This window comes from Balaenoptera ricei, chromosome 3 (genome assembly GCF_028023285.1).
Source record: "Balaenoptera ricei isolate mBalRic1 chromosome 3, mBalRic1.hap2, whole genome shotgun sequence".
Taxonomy (NCBI): Eukaryota; Metazoa; Chordata; class Mammalia; order Artiodactyla; family Balaenopteridae; genus Balaenoptera; species Balaenoptera ricei.
In genome coordinates, this window is record NC_082641.1 from 101,539,987 (window position 1) to 101,555,557 (window position 15,571).

General features: G+C 43.9%; 1 protein-coding gene across 5 annotated transcripts in view; it reads left to right on the top strand.

The window, feature by feature from the left end:
* SNCAIP (synuclein alpha interacting protein) overlaps nucleotides 1-15,571 on the top strand; it is a 217,159-nt gene that overhangs the window by 59,589 nt on the left and 141,999 nt on the right. For 3 of the 5 annotated variants that reach the window (XM_059916938.1, XM_059916943.1, XM_059916942.1), the window contains exon 1: nucleotides 8,566-8,649. The exons of 1 other annotated variant lie outside the window; for it this stretch is intronic. The gene's annotated coding sequence lies outside the window, so the exon portion shown is untranslated. Of the gene's footprint in view, nucleotides 1-8,095; nucleotides 8,150-8,565; nucleotides 8,650-15,571 lie in introns of those variants that run through there. One more of the 5 variants, XM_059916939.1, reaches the window with a different exon arrangement.

Here is a 15,571-nt window from a genome sequence, read left to right on the forward strand (position 1 = left end):
GGACGTATACTTGTTTATTGACTACCTATAAGGTCAGTCTGGTGTCTCTGTTCTGTCCACTACAATATATCCTAAACAATTAACACAGTGCCCAGTGCACAGCAAGTGCTCAAAAATATTTGCTGAATAAATGTGTAACCAAGTACCTTGCATTTTCCCAAGAACTGTATTTTTCCATTTATATCACTTTAATGGTAAACATAATCAAAATCATATTGACAGCCCTAGAGTTAAATGCTGATGATAATTCTTTTGCTAAAAATGTTTCATTTAAAAAAATATTTCTTCTCCACCTGTTCCTGAATTGTTAGTCAAATCACCATTGGAGGTCTCAGTAGAATGTTAAATGCTGTTTACAAATGAAAGTTAAATATCAAACTAGAGGATAAAATATTTTTAAATCTTAAATTGTCAGAGAACCAATGGCAATACTAAAACATGAACTGAAAGGTTTTCTAAATGATATTTCCAATAATCTAAATGATTATAATAAAAGTGGGGTTGTGAACAACTATATACAGACCATATAGGAATCCAGGATGTACTATTATTGTAGTTTAAGGAGAAAAGAATTCTAGTGCTATTTAATGCCATGATACAAATAGAGAAATAGGGATATTTCCATCCAGCTAGGCAGCACTCAGCTTCAGAGTTCATTTTTTCCAGTGAATTCACCCAGGTGCCATAGGCTTTCTAGAGTACATTTATTTAACAAATATTTATTTAAACTTTTTAATGTGTTCAATTTTAAGTTTTCTTAGAATATTAGCTTGTTTAATTCTCATAACAATCTTTTGGGTAGGCACTATTAACATCTGATTTTGTAGCTGTGGAAACTAAGGCCTGGCCACATGAAGTAACTTTGAAGTGGTAAGAAGGGAAGTTGGGATTTACACCCAAGGAGTCTGACTCCCAGATCAGTGTGCTTAACCTCTATACTGCAGGGCTGCCTTGGACTTGGAGTTTAAAAGCATTCAGTCTATCAACAATTACATCTTTCTCTATTCTTTCCACAAACCACCTTTAAAACATTTCCCATGATTTACAAGGAACGTTTTTCATCAGCCATCAGCTTTTCTCATCCAGTCCAATATGTATTTAGCTTTTCTCTCCTTGTTTTCTTCTAAAGAGGACCATATGTCCCCAGAACGAGGAATTGGAAACTGGAAGCTATAAATTTGTGGAAGAAAGTAAAACTCGTAAGACAGTCATATCTAGGAAGACTGAAAATCTTACTTCATTTTCAGAACTGGTCTTTCTTCACAAAAGCTGTTTGGAAATAGGATTTATTCTGGTCTGGAACAGTGGGGATTATAATTACTTATGCATTCCATTCACTGACAGCTTTCTTCTGCTAATTAGAGGTAACCAGTTCTAAAGTCTTTGCATGGTTTATCCAAGGGGAAAAGGTTTCTGTTCTATTAATCCCTAGAAGCTGCTTAAAGATAAAGTCAGAGAGCAGTCTATTATAGGTTTAATCCTCATAAAATCTAAATCATTTTATTCCATTTCATAGCCATGGGCATCATCTGTAGAGCTATCCGGTCATCCCCAAATGCGTGTTTTTGGTGTCAAGGTAGAATAGGTGAGAAAAAAGATGAACTACTTGTAAAGACAACAGAAACCCTGAATCCAAGTACATACATATCACAGTAATATTCAAAGCACAGATTATATGCTATGGTAAAATCATTAAAATGTTGAAGAGAGACTTCGTAGTTGCCTGCAGGAACAGAAGCAATTAAATATACAGTTCGGTTACAATTGGTCAGTAATCAATGGAGTGCATTTTCATAGGTTTCATATTCTGGGATCGTGGCAGGTCCCTGTGAACATGGCATGGTGTTCACAAGTTGACCTGCGTTCCCGTTTAAATCATTTAACCACACTCAGCTGACCTACGTTCCTTTTTAAAACAAGCTCATAAAATTCATTTCAAATACCAAAACCTCCAGCTAGGGATTTAATCTGTTTATGCACACTTGTGAAATCTCTGGTATCTAAACGTGTCCTTGCTTACGAATACTCCATGTTTACAGAATATGAACTTCACAAGACCTCCCAGCCATAGTTTTCCAATCTTAAGTGAATTTTCTCTCTCTTTTTTCCTTGCAAAAGGAAAGAAGTAGGATGATTTGCAGTCAGGGTCAGATGGCCTCAGATAATGTTTGGTTTTAGGCACATTGGCCTGTATCAGAGAATCATTCCTGGAAGGAAAACTACGGGTGTCCCTCCTTGAGAGGGTCTCTCTCTCTCTGTCTCTCTCTCTCCCTCTCTCTCTCTCTGTAGTGTAACCCAGCAGGCAAATTACTAATTTGGCAGCTCTGGAAAATATATTAACCCCGTGGTATAGCATAGCGTATGCTGTGGCTGAATATTTAATAACTAAGATATTGTTATATATACATGCCATGTTATGAAAGCAAGAATGCTGATCATTTATCCCAAACTAAGTTGAATACTCTGCCGTATTTATTTCACCAACAGAATAAAACAAACCTAAGAAAAAGTTGAATAATAAGGCTATACAATTTGAAGGGTTTTAAACACTCCCCAGTTTTTCCTATAGAGTGTGAAGTATTTCCCTTGGAGATAAAAATGTTAGATGTAAAAAAACTGCTTAGAAAAAACCATTTTAGAGTTAAGCAACAGATCCATGACATCAATTCACATCAGTGACTGGAGTAGCTATTAATGAAGATGACAAAAGGAGACCGGAATTTAAAAGGGGGAAAGGATGGTATTAAAGACAAAAACCAGACAAGTGAGATTGATTTTATTCAGGCTATTGCAATAGGAAAAGCACCCTGACTCTGAGTGTCAAGGTGTTTCTGAGGGGTGATGTTGCCTTAGACTTTTATAGGGAAGAATAGACAAGTTACAGGTGGGATGAGTTACATTTGGGATTGCTGTAATCAGGGGAAGTCTAGGTCAGTTAGCTGAACAGGAAATGTTTTTCTCTGTGTCTAGCAAGTTTCAGTGGGACAAACAGTTCTAATCTCAGCTATTCATTCATGAGACAAAGAATGGGAAGTTGGAGGGTCTGGGTCTAGTCTTGTCAGCACATTCAGGCAGAAAGGGGAAAGTCTGTGTCTGGCCTTCTCGTAGGTAAACAAGAGAGTCATGTGCGAATCTTATGGAGTCATGAGAAAGACTGGACCATGAGTTTGATCAAAGTCACGGGAAGGTGGCTTTTTGTGGTAAGTCATTTCCCGTAACACAAAATGGTGGGGGTACTTCTCAACCATCGCTGATTTCTGGGAACACAGGGCTCAGGCTGGCTTCACCATGGTCAATGGCAAACGGATTCAGATTGGAGACATCAGTGGACACATAGGGAGATGTGACGTAACCCAAAGGAAGATCAATTCAAATAGATCTGAAGGCATCAAGCCACCTTGGGATGGAAAAGGCTTTCCATAAAAAGTAACCTGGAAAAAGTGACCTACTAAAGACGATGTGGGTGGAGCCCCTAGAAGAAGAGACCAGTCCACTGGGCTCAGGTTGCTGCAGAAATATCACTTTTAAATCACAACTGAAGGTTTGTGGATGAAGCTTAAGAATGGGCAGAGTGTTTCTCAGGGCCACGGTGAAGAGTGAGCCCAAGTCAACCTCAGGTAGAATAACGTGTGAACCTGCACAAATCCGACTACGGGGTTAAAGTAAGTACAGTTAAATCCAGCCATGAAAACTTTGTATAGAGTTTGAATCCAGAGTTCCTCTAGGTATCCCAGCAGTTTTACAGCAGATTTGCTCCCTGCTGGTGGTTCATTATGGAAGAGGAGCACAGGGGAAAATCATGGTCCCAAATCAGTTGATTTATCCAAAACCCCTTAATCCCTGATGGATACTTTCTTTGTGTTTTTGCCCCAGGCTGCCTCAGAACACATGGCAAGACATTCATCTGATTGTATTTTTGTACATGGTCTAATTTTTTCCATTTAAAAATACCAACAACAAAATTGCCAATGATCTGTAAGGACAGGTAAAGCCCAGTAATAGGATTAAATGGAATCTCAGGAATATCTCAGTGAATCAGGTTAACAATGCATAAAATTTCTTCTATACCCAATCTTTATTGAAGTTGCTATAGTATTATAAGCAGCTAAGCTCCTGGGCTTGAATTTCATCTCCCTCCCCAATTCTAACTTTATTAGAAGTGCTAAGATGAAGCAAAAGGCTAAAACTTGCTCCAAAAAGAGAGAAAAGAAGAAATATTGAAGGAAAAAAAAATCACTGGAAAGTGAAGAAATGACCATAGAAAACAGGTCAGGTGAAGAATGCTAAATTCCTAGCCACTCTCACCTCAGGCACACAAACACCCACGGGTATAGCAAAGATGAGCTCTGTCCAAAGAAGTCAAAGATAAGGAGGTGTGTACTGGGAAAAGGAGGTGGGGAGAACATGTGGGAATGTCCTATAACCAGGTGGAAAACTGGGTAAAACCATGTGTTTCTATAACCATTCCTTTCTCTATGAAACTCATAAATGTTCAAAAACTGGGCTCCTAATCATTCTTTATCATTCACATTTCTTTGCTCTTGATTTTGTGGTTGTTTCAGAAGTTAAAACTGCTATAGAATTTATACTTCTGTTCATCATCTATTTCCATACTTCAGTTCTATGGCTTTTTTGTAAAATGCACAGAGATTTTTCTCCTGTTTTATAAGATCTACAGTAAAGTGTAATGTGTTCATACCTCCTCATCTTATTATTTACCAAATATCTGGGTATAGTGTAGGATGCCCTTCCTTGTCCTCTTGTGAGTAGTGGAGCCACATAATTAGTTGTGGCCAATGAGTTGTGAGAAGTGACGCATGTAACTTCTGAGCTGGAGCATTTAATTCCCTGTATAAGACTTTCAAGTTCTCTTTCCCTCACTAGAATGACCAGCAACATTGCTGTTAGTGGCTGTTTCATTAGGCTGGAGTCGTAAAGTGAAAAAGATATGAATCGTAGATGCAGCTGACCTGAAATTGCCATAGAGTGAGAGCAGGAAATACATTTTTAATGATCTGTGCAAGTTTGGGGTTGTTGTTGCATGAGTGTTTGTTACCACAGCATAACCTAACTTATCATGACTAATACAATCACATTTGCATATGAAGTGTGATCTGATTCTTGATATACATATCTTATAATTAATCATATACATTTGTACAGCAAACAAAGCAAACCTGACTCCAGAATAAAAGAGCAGTCTGGCCCAACTGAATTATAGGTCCCAAACAGAAATCAGAAAGGACCCCAAACAGGGCTCTCTTCAGTGATCCGGACTTTGCAATGAGAAATAAAAATCTGAACCTTTAATGCAGAGTTGGATGTTTTATTAAGCAAATCAACACTTAAAGGATGGAAAAAAAAAATAGCGTCTATTTGATCACTGGCAGTGTTGTAGCAGGTTTATCCAATTTTTGTAGCACAATAAAGATATATTATGGAAACTGTAAAAAGAAAGAGGCAGCTGTTTAATTGTAATAATTGAATGAATAATTCCATGGCAACTCCTTGGCAGATGATATACAGTGAAATGAATTTCTGTACAAATTATTTTCGGTAGCTAACTCTTGAATATAAAAATCTGCTCAGTGTCACAGATCCAACTATGAGTAGTATGAACTCCCTGGCATTTAATGGAAACTGACAATTGAATAGAAGGGGAGTAGAAATGGACACGAAGCAGAAATATACTAAATGCTCTAAGAGTTGCATACTCCACGCTGTGACAGGCATGGGAATTCTAAAAATGGGTAAATAATCTACTAGCTATGGCTGGTAAGCCATTCCATAGTTAGTACTAGCCTGTAGAGGCAGCTGCTGGAATAGAAAACTGAGTATTAGAGACTAGTTGGTAGTAAGAAGCCACTGAAGGAGTGGGCAGAACAGTTTATTAGCTTGATAAGAAGTCAATGTTATTTTGAGGAAGCTGGCTTTCTTGCCATCCAGTCTAAAATCTAGCTCTGTTTCAACCCCAATTACTTCACTACTTCCACACTTTGGTATATCAATTTGTGGTTTAGGATTTGGCAAGCCTGTGCACAGGAGAAGCAAACCAACAGTCCAAGTAAAAGCAAACTCATCACCTATGTGGGAAACTGTGTATAAGCACAGGTTTATTTTTACAGTGTAAAAATAATCACATGGAAACAATGGTAAACATGTAATCAAAAACATGTTAGAAACAGAATGAACCATAACAGAAGAACTAAAAAAACAAACGGGGAAAATATCTGAAACAATATCTCAAAGGTTGCTCTTTCAGACTATGGCATGCTATTCCTTGGCTACACAAAAACAAAATTTTCTTTCCTCTGACAACCCATTTTCTGACCATGCAACAGAATCAAGCTCCTTCTTGTTGAACTATTTACACTGGTTAACACCTGGCTTACTGTTATAGGAGATGTTTAGGTCAGTTGGAAGGAAATAGCCATTTATAACTCTTCAAAAAATTACTCGTTCAATAAGTTAAAATTTGATTTTTAAAAAAGCAGGCTGTCAAAATATTTAAGAGGATGGCAATAAAAGTATGTTGTGTATAGAACATATCAAGGGTGACACCAACTCCATCCATATCTACTGGATGGAAGCAAGATGTGCTTTTCTTAGAGTTTATACTAGGCAAAAAAAAAAAAAGAGGCATTTTTATTTTAACCAGATGTGAAAGAATTAAACCCAATATTTTCAAGTATTTTTAGTGCCATATGATGTCATCTGATTTTATATCTTCTGAGGGATAATGTGTATTTTTTAAATTGTGAAGCCACTTTCCATGTATGTACTTAAAGTCTTATATATGATAAATTACAATAAACAAATTACAACACTGCAGAACATGCTTTTGGCTGTTTATCTCAAAAAGCAGAGAGAGAAATTTAGTTTCTCAATAGGAAATGGAATTAAAAGCATGTGAAATGTCTTCTGCGGGCCTTCAAGGTAGTCCTTATTTCAGTGACTATTGTACTCGTCCAAATAGGTCCAGGGCAGGGATTGCTGGGCCATGTCCTCCAAATAGTACAATGGCCTCTTTCCTGAAATGCCAACAAAGCAGCCCCTGGACTACATAGGCACTGTTTGCAATATTTCGCTAGTCATCCAGGGAACCACAGTTTTTAAACAACAAGGCCCTTCCTTTTTTATTGGTAATAATGTTTTCAGTGTCGGTCTTACACATGCTCTACATCCCCATTGCCACTAACCCAGATAGGGCCGAATTTCCCAGGACCGTGGCGCCACTCTTGTCTTCTGGAACTGGCAGGGGAAGGAGGAGGCCCCTAAGCGGACAGACGAGAACTTGCTTCCTCGCACTTTTCTCTGGAGCAGCATCAGGCAAACAGCCACACCCAGGAGCAAGAGTGTGGCCCTCAATGGCTTTGCTGAGTGAGCTTCTCTGAGGCATCTCTCCCGGGAAAGAGATTTCTTAAAAACCATTGAAAGCTTTCCAGAGGGCGAAAGCGAGATGATCGGGAGCCAAGGTTAGCATAAATGCTTCCACTCCTCCTGAGTTCATTTCGGAAAAAAGGAAGGAAACAGGCAGTCACAACTGCTGACTTGCGGATGCCTCATCCAGCAGCTCCCCACCCCGACTCCCCCAATTAAGAAAGAGACTCTAAGAGTAAAGTTAATATTATTGCAGGGCCGTTGGTGTATTAAATGTTGTTGAATTAAAAAGCCATTCGCTTAGACCAAAGTCTCCTCCATCCACCACCCACACTTGAGCACAGAACATTCCGGGCAAAGCCCCCTTGCCCTTCCCTCCTTGGCGAAGTCCTCTAGGGTGGGCGAGCCTGGCGTGGCGGGGGGGGGGGGAGGATTGGGGGCTGAGGACTGTGCCAGCCCCTGAGGACTCTGCCAGGGGTTCCCGAAGCACAGCAGTTTCCCAGGACAGTGCCCATGTTCCGTTCCCCGCCTCCCCGAGTCTCTTTTCCCGGCTGAGGCTGGAACCCTGGAATGGTTTGGGGACCAATGAGGTGGCAGCAGTCGACGCAGGGATCACGGTGAGGGGCGATTTCATCTCCGGGGGGAGAGGCCGCCAAGCGGGGGAGGGAGGCGGAGGAGAAAGGGGGAAGCGGGGGCAAAAAGTAGGAGGGGAGGAGCGGAGAAAGCCAGTTGAGGGGCGGCAAAGGCAGCAGAGGTACCAGAGCGAAAGGTAAAGAAGAAAGAGCAGGTTCGCTGACCGCCGCGGGCAGGAGGGCGGGCGGGGGTCCGGGGCGAGGAGGCGGCGCGGCCGGAGCGCGGGCCGCGCGGGGGGCGCCGCGGGGAGGGTCGCCGTCAGTCAGGCCGAGGGGGCTCGCGGGCCGGGGGGGACGGGCACCCGGCGCACTGCAACGCGAGGTCACGGCGGCCCCTGCAGCCCGGGCGGCGGTGACCGCGCCCCCATCCCAGAGGTGCGCCCGCGCCGCTCTCCGCTTCCCTCCGCGCCGGCTCCGCGCCCGCCGCCCCGGGGCTGCCCCCGCCCGCTCGCGTCCGTTGCGGGGCCCGGGGAGCGGCGCCGGAGGCCCGGCCGCATTGTGACGTAGCGGGGCCGCGGCAGCGCCTCCGCCGCCCGCCCGCTCCGGCTGCGGCGGTTCCTGCTCCCGCCGCCGCCGTCCATCCGTCCGTCCGTCCGTAGTCCGCGCTCCCGAGCCGCCGCAGCGCCGGGCGTCCCCGGTGAGTCCAGGTCCTGGGCGGGCGCCGCGGGGAGGCGGGGGGCGGCGCCGCGGGCGGCTGAGCCTTTCCAAGTTTGCACCGGGCGACCTGGGCGGGTGTCGCCCTGGCTCCCACTGAGCCCCGGGCCCCCTTTGTGCCGCGAGTCCCGGCTGCTCGAGTAGCGGCGGTGCCTCTGCAGAAAGGGTTTGGGGGGAGGTCTCTACAGCAACGGCGGCGGCGGCTGCCAAGCGGCTGCTCTCCTTGGGGGAGGGGGGAACAGCCGCCGCCTCAATTTCCAAAGGATTGTTCTTTTCATTCGCCGGTTTCGTGTGGTTATTATTCTTGCTGCCACCTGGGATCGTATCGGAGGCAGGGATGGGCAGTGCCGCGGCTCCTAAGAGCTGAGATAATGAGGGGCGAAGTAACAGTAATAGCAACAGCACCACCACCAATAATAGTAATCGCAGAAGAGGGACGCCTGGGGTTGCCACGGCCCAACGGGAGCCCCTCGCTCAGCCGCACCGCGCCCACTGGCTGCTCCGTCCTGCCCGGGCTTCGACCGCCACCCTCGGGCGCCGTCCTGCGTCCCGGGCTCGTCCGCGTCAGTTTTAGCCAGGAGTGTTTGTCTCCTGGCCTTCTTTCGCGGTGATGACTTTCATCTGCAGGTGGTAAGTGAGGTGAACTGGTACTTTGGCTATTGTCAGATGCCACGTTTTGTTTATTTCATTTTTACGAAAAGAAAAGAGGGAAGATTCTGAGCCATTACTGGCAGCCATACAGTTTCCACAGGAAATACTAGCATTCTTTGAGGAACACGCTACTGCTTGCAGGGAAGAAAGTCTTTGGGAAACAAAAAGGCAACAGCATTGTTGCTCATTTTCAATGGACCGCTAGGAGGGGGGGGGAAACGTGGTGTTTTTTCCTGTGGGAACAGGCTTTCCTTGGGAAAGTTAATTAAGCTTACTGTCGGTGGCCGTTTTTCACTTGCTGGTGGCTGGGCCCCACTCCCCTTGGCTGTTACTGACAAGTGTCCATCAAAGAGCCCAGAGGAAGGGAGAACCGCTGTAGGGCAGTCTCCCCACACACCACGTGCTGTGGCGCCCAGCCAGGCTGCAGTTTGCGAAATGAAATGAGGGCTGTCTGGGGAGGTTTATGAGGATTACATGTGTGCACAGTATGTCAGCCCTCCAAGGTGTCACTCTAAACACGTCATTTTCAAGCACGGCTTTCCTTGCTGAATCTGCAGGAAGGCAAAAACCTATTTCTCTTATTATGGAGCAGATGTCCCAGTTGGGAATGGGTTGAAATCTGTATTTCATTTGTACATACTGAAATGTTAAAAGGCAAAGAGGACAAGGTGTGGGAAAGCAGTATGTTAATGTGTTTACATCTGGGAGAGAATGTCTGTTGGGTATTTCTGATGCATCTCAATATTAAATTACATTCAGCCTGGTTAGAGTCTAAGGAGACACCCTTAAGGTGTCCTTAAAATTATTTGAAAAGGTGTGACATTTTCATCACCATAGCAGAAGTCTCTCTGGAAGGCAGTATTAACTGAAGATTACCCAAAACCAAATATGTAGGAGTTCCAGGTCTAGAAACAGGAAGAAAAAGATGGTGGTTCTCTTAAGGATCTTTGGACATCTCAGTTAGAAATTAAATATAAAAAATAAGCTATACAATTTTGAACATAAACTTCATTTTATTTATAGCAAGCATTTCATGAGGAAAGGTTACAATATGGTGGATTTGAAATGATGCTGCATTTATTGATTTGACATTTATTGTGTATTGATATCCAAAAGGAAGGGACTAAAGCAAATGCATTTCTCTGTCTACTATGTCACAGCTTTGCTACTTCCAAGTAGTTGTTCTTGTGAAGGTATATAGTAGAAATGCAGAACAGAGACCAAGAAACTTTGTGTGCGCTGTTGTCTTGGAAGGAATTGTAAGGGTACTTTACTGCTCTTAAGAGGAGGGAAACCCACACATAACCATCTAATACAAACAAATGATCTTTGATATTATCAGAGAAAGCCTGGAGCTGTTTTTCTTGCCATACCGAAGGCATTTCTTGTCAAGAGAGGAAATCTCCCAAGGAGCAGGTACATCATTATAAGACACACAAGGGAATTTCTCTTAAATACAAAATCTAATTGAACAGCAGCAAGAGAATCAGTGACACTCTTAGAACAGAAGGCTGTTTTTGGCAGTCAGATTAGGGTTGCAAACCACATAGGAGAAATAAGTGTCTTGGGAGAAAAATAATTTCCTGGTGAAAATCAGACATTTGCTTCTGTGAAGCTTTTACCTTTATATACTTGTTTCCTTGTGCCACTTAGACTGGTGTGCAGATTCCACTTACAAGAATTAATTTTCTGAAAATGAATCAGTGAAATGTTTACTAATATGATACATACTATGCATGATTTTGTTTTAAATGTATGGTTACTATCAAGATTTATGCCGTAACTTGCAAACCTCAAGGCACTTTTTTTTTTTTTTTTTCAAATTTATTATTTTTGGCTGTGCTGGGTCTTTGCTACTGCGCGCGGGCCCTCTCCAGTTGTGGCGAGCGGGGGCCACTCTTCGCTGCGGTGCGCAGGCTTCTCACTGCGGTGGCCTCTCCCGCTGCGGAGCACGGGCTCCAGGCGCGCGGGCTTCAGTAGTTGTGGCTCGCGGGCTCTAGAGCGCAGGCTCAGTAGTTGTGGCGCACAGGCCCAGCCGCCCCGCGGCATGTGGGATCTTCCCGGACCAGGGCTCGAACCCGTGTCCCCTGCATTGGCAGGCGGACTCCCAACCACTGTGCCAGCAGGTAAGCCCCCTATGCATGATTTTTTGCTTTACATAAGTTAGATAACTAGATTTTGTATTTTATGGTTTGTATCTTATCAGCTCTTTAAGCTTTTAAAATTAATGATCAAAATATGTGTTGAAATGATTAATGTTAATTGATATGATTGATGGCTGGGCCCTGGAAAAGTACTGATTGATTCCTAAATAGTCATTGTGTATACGCTTTGTACATACATGGGATAAAAAATACGCAGAGTCTCTTCACAAGGAACTTACAAGGGGGAAATAGGACACATGAAAAATAATGGTACAAAAGATGAAAGAAGATATTTTATGATTGAGTGCCCAAGACACTGAGTAGTAATTGAAAAGGAATTCCCAGGAGAAATTAATCAAATCAGCTTAGATGTTTTATCAGTTATCCATTGATGTGTAGCAAATCACCCCCAAATGTAGTTGCTTAAAATGACGCTATAGCTTGCGATTCTGTGGTTGGCAGTTCAGGTTGGGTTCAGCTAGGTGGTTCTTCTGCTGGTCTTGGTTGAGTTCCTCAGTTATCTTCAGTCAGCTGGTAGTTTGGATGAGCCAGGATGGCCCCATTTATGTCTGGCAGTTATTAGGTCACATTAACAGGTAACTGGGGCATGTGCCTCCCATTCTCCAGCTGACTAGTGTGGGCTTCTTTATGTGGCAGACAAGCAGTGTTCCAAAAGCAGTGAAAGAGCAAACCCCAATTCAAGGTGATTTTTAAGCCTCTGCTTGTACTGTATTATACTTGCTACCTTCCCATTGGCCAAATCAAATCACAAGGTCACCCCAGATTCAAGGGGTATTGAAAGACTCCACTTACGATCAGAGGGAGCTGCAAAAAATTGAGGCAATTTTTTTTTCAATCTAGTACGTGTATGAAAACACTTGTTCTAGCACATGTTTTGTGCTGAGGGATAGTGTACTATAAGATAGTATACTTGTAAACAGCCCAGAATTGAGGCTAGGGAATTGCCCTATAAATCATTGTGCTATCATCTTTGTTCTGAAAACCACAGGTAGAGGAGGAGGAGTGACAACGATAATAAAATTTTAGCCATAGCCTCTCCCAGCGGCGTTAGGATGGTCTGGAAACAGTAGGCTGGTAGCAGAGTCAGCAGTCCCTGGTGGGAGGTGAGGAAAGCTCTGACAAAGGTGGAGGCAGAGAGAATGGAAAGGGAGGGATCGACCTGGGAGAGCCCGTATTTATCATTAGGTGACTGATTACAGTCAGAATCATTATGAGAATTAAAAAAGCTTAAGTGACTGAAAGAATGATTGTGCTGTTGTGAGAAATAGAGAAATCAATAAGTGATTTATTTGGGGGGAGGAGAAAAATTCAGTTCCAGGAAGGTTGATTAAAAGAGATGAATTGCATGTGAAAGTACTTTATAAGCTGCAGAGTATACTATGAATGTCACTATTGCTTAGTGTTTAAATGGCAGTGGATTCTATACCGCTAAGTTTCTCTAGTTGTAAAGCAACAGAAAACAAAATGCAACCTGGAGGATATCCTAAGGGTCAAAGGGAAGTCAGAACCACTCTCAGGATAGAAACAAAACCTCTCTGGGGGGCTGGGGAGTAGGAACTGAAGTTCTTTTTCCTGAGGCACACGCAGCTGGAGGTCTGCCCATGGAAGGCTCTGCCCTTGGACTTAGTGAAGCAGGAAAGAGAAATCCTTGGGCCTAGTTTGAGTGGCAGGCACACTGCTGAGCCAGAAGCCTTGACTGACAGCCCCGCTAAGACAGCACACAACGGGGAATCGGTGGGTGCTTCCTCAAAGGACATGGGAGCAATGCTATCAAAATTGGGAATGGACACAAGGTGGCAAAACCAGCCAGTGTCCGCCAGAGATGAACACTTGAAGATTTATTTGGGCCTAGCCACTGGGAAGCAGGCAGGGTAGGAGGTGGCAATTCAGGCACATTTACATAGAGATGTCAGCGCATTAATGACAGTTAAACCCATGCTAGTGGCAGGGTTTTCTCATGGAGGGAGAGTAGAGAAAGGAGAGAGCCGGCAAAGTGCGTCATCCAGGCTCCTCCGTAAACGTCAGTGGATATTTCATTAGAGGGGAGAGGAATGCAGAACACGTTCTGTGCCGTCTTTCACCTGAGGGCTCAGTCGAGGTGCTGCTTCGCCAGCCTTGTTTTCTTGGTGGCTAGGCTGAAATTCGGGTGGTGTCCTTACCATCGGGTGCAGCTGTCAGGCCAGCCCGAAACACCTGGCCTTGCTCACATCACACGATCAGTCGCAACAGCACACAGAGCTGCTCTTTATGGAAGGGCCTCGTATGGACCAGCTCAAACCTGAGCATACGCTTTTCTGGTTTCTTTTGCACAAGTCTAAGAACCCTGAAGGTATTCAACAAATGTTAACTTAATGAGTGAAGGTGCCATTATCTGCCGCAGTAACATTTTCTAAAGCAGTCTGGTCTGGCTTTTCATTATTCACAAAAGAATTTGCTATAAAGTCCCTAAATGTGTTCTGCAGATTTAAATGTTCTAAGGTGCTAGTGTCACAGTAATATAGGTTTTTATAATCCACCACTTACAAAAATAGACTCTGGGTTTTCTTTTTTGAAACACAATTGTCTTTACTTTTTGTATTTGTCAGCAAGTCACAGAAACCCAGTGTTCAAGTAGGAAGGGACATATCCTGGCTCCTGTAGTGGAAAACTTCAGGAAGGATCCAATTCTGCTTTTGTCTTCTTCATGGTGGTAAAATGTTCATCAGCAGCTTTAGACTTACTCCCTGTGGGAAAAGAGAATAATTCAGGATTTACTCTAATTAGACCGCTTTGATCATATGCTCATGCCTGAACCAGTTCTTATGGCCAGAGATTGGGAACATGCTTCTTGGCTCGGCCTTGATGGTGGGTCCAGTCCTGGAGCCTTCAGGAATGGGAGGGAGTCTGTGTGAGGAGTGGGTGGGAGGTGGGAGAGGTGCGTGAGAGGGTGGTCAGCAAAGCCCTCCTAAACCAAATGACCTGAGAGCAGGGAACGGGTGGTTTTTAAAGAGAAAATACTGAAAAGAAGAGAAAGTGGAGGCTGTGCAAACAGAAACAGCAGATATCTACTGTTCATCTGTTTTCCCCGGAGAGCATAGCATATCTCACTAAGCCACCAAGCCATAAACCTGGGAATGGTCCTGGTCTGACCGTCTCCCTTTCTGCCTCCACCTAATCAATCACCAGGGCCTCCTGTTCCATCTCTCAATCTTACTCTTTTTCCCTATGTTAGTTTAGACCCTCCCTGTTTCAGTCCTCACAGCTCACCTCTAAAATGCTGCCTCCCGTCTCTCCCTACCAGGCCATTCTCCTCACCACTGCCTGAGAGCTCTTTCTAAAGAACGAATAGTTAAAATCGAATCATGCATCCGTGGTCAAAAGGTACAAATTGCCAGCTGTAAAATAAATAAGTCATGGGGGTGTGATATACAGCATGGTGACTATAGTTAAAAATAATATATTGCATATTTGAAAGTTGCTAAGAAAGCGGGTCTTCAAAGTTCTCATCATAAGGAAAAAAGTTGTAACTATGTGTAGTGATAGATGTTAACTAGACTTATCGTGGCGATCGTTTCATAATACATACAAATATCAAATCATTATATTTTGCACCTGAAACTAATACAATGTTCCGTGCCAGCTGTATCTCCATAAAAGAAGAACCATTCAAAACTTCATGGCCCTGGGGAAGAAGTCCAAGCTCTTAACCGTGAATTCCAGGATTCCCCATGATGTGCGCCCTGCCTCCTGTCGGGCACAGCAGATGGACGGGAGTGAGGGCGTGCAACACACTTCTTTTCGCTCTCCACATAATCCTCATGCTGTGCTGACCTCTCGAACATTAAGGTCACCAAATGTCCATTTTCTCTCTCATTTTCCTACTTTCGCATGTGCTGTTGTCTCTGTGGAATATTGTTTCTCCTTTCTTGACCTAGTGGACATCTACTCCTCTTCCTAGGTACAACCCAAGTATTATTCTCTCAAGAAGCCTTTGCTGAACACCCCTTCCTACCCAGCCCCTGCCTCGGACTTGACCTTGTGGTCGGCGTTGGGTGTACTAGTCTGTCTCTGCTCCTGCTCTAAATGTCTTTAGCGAGGCACCGTGCTTCC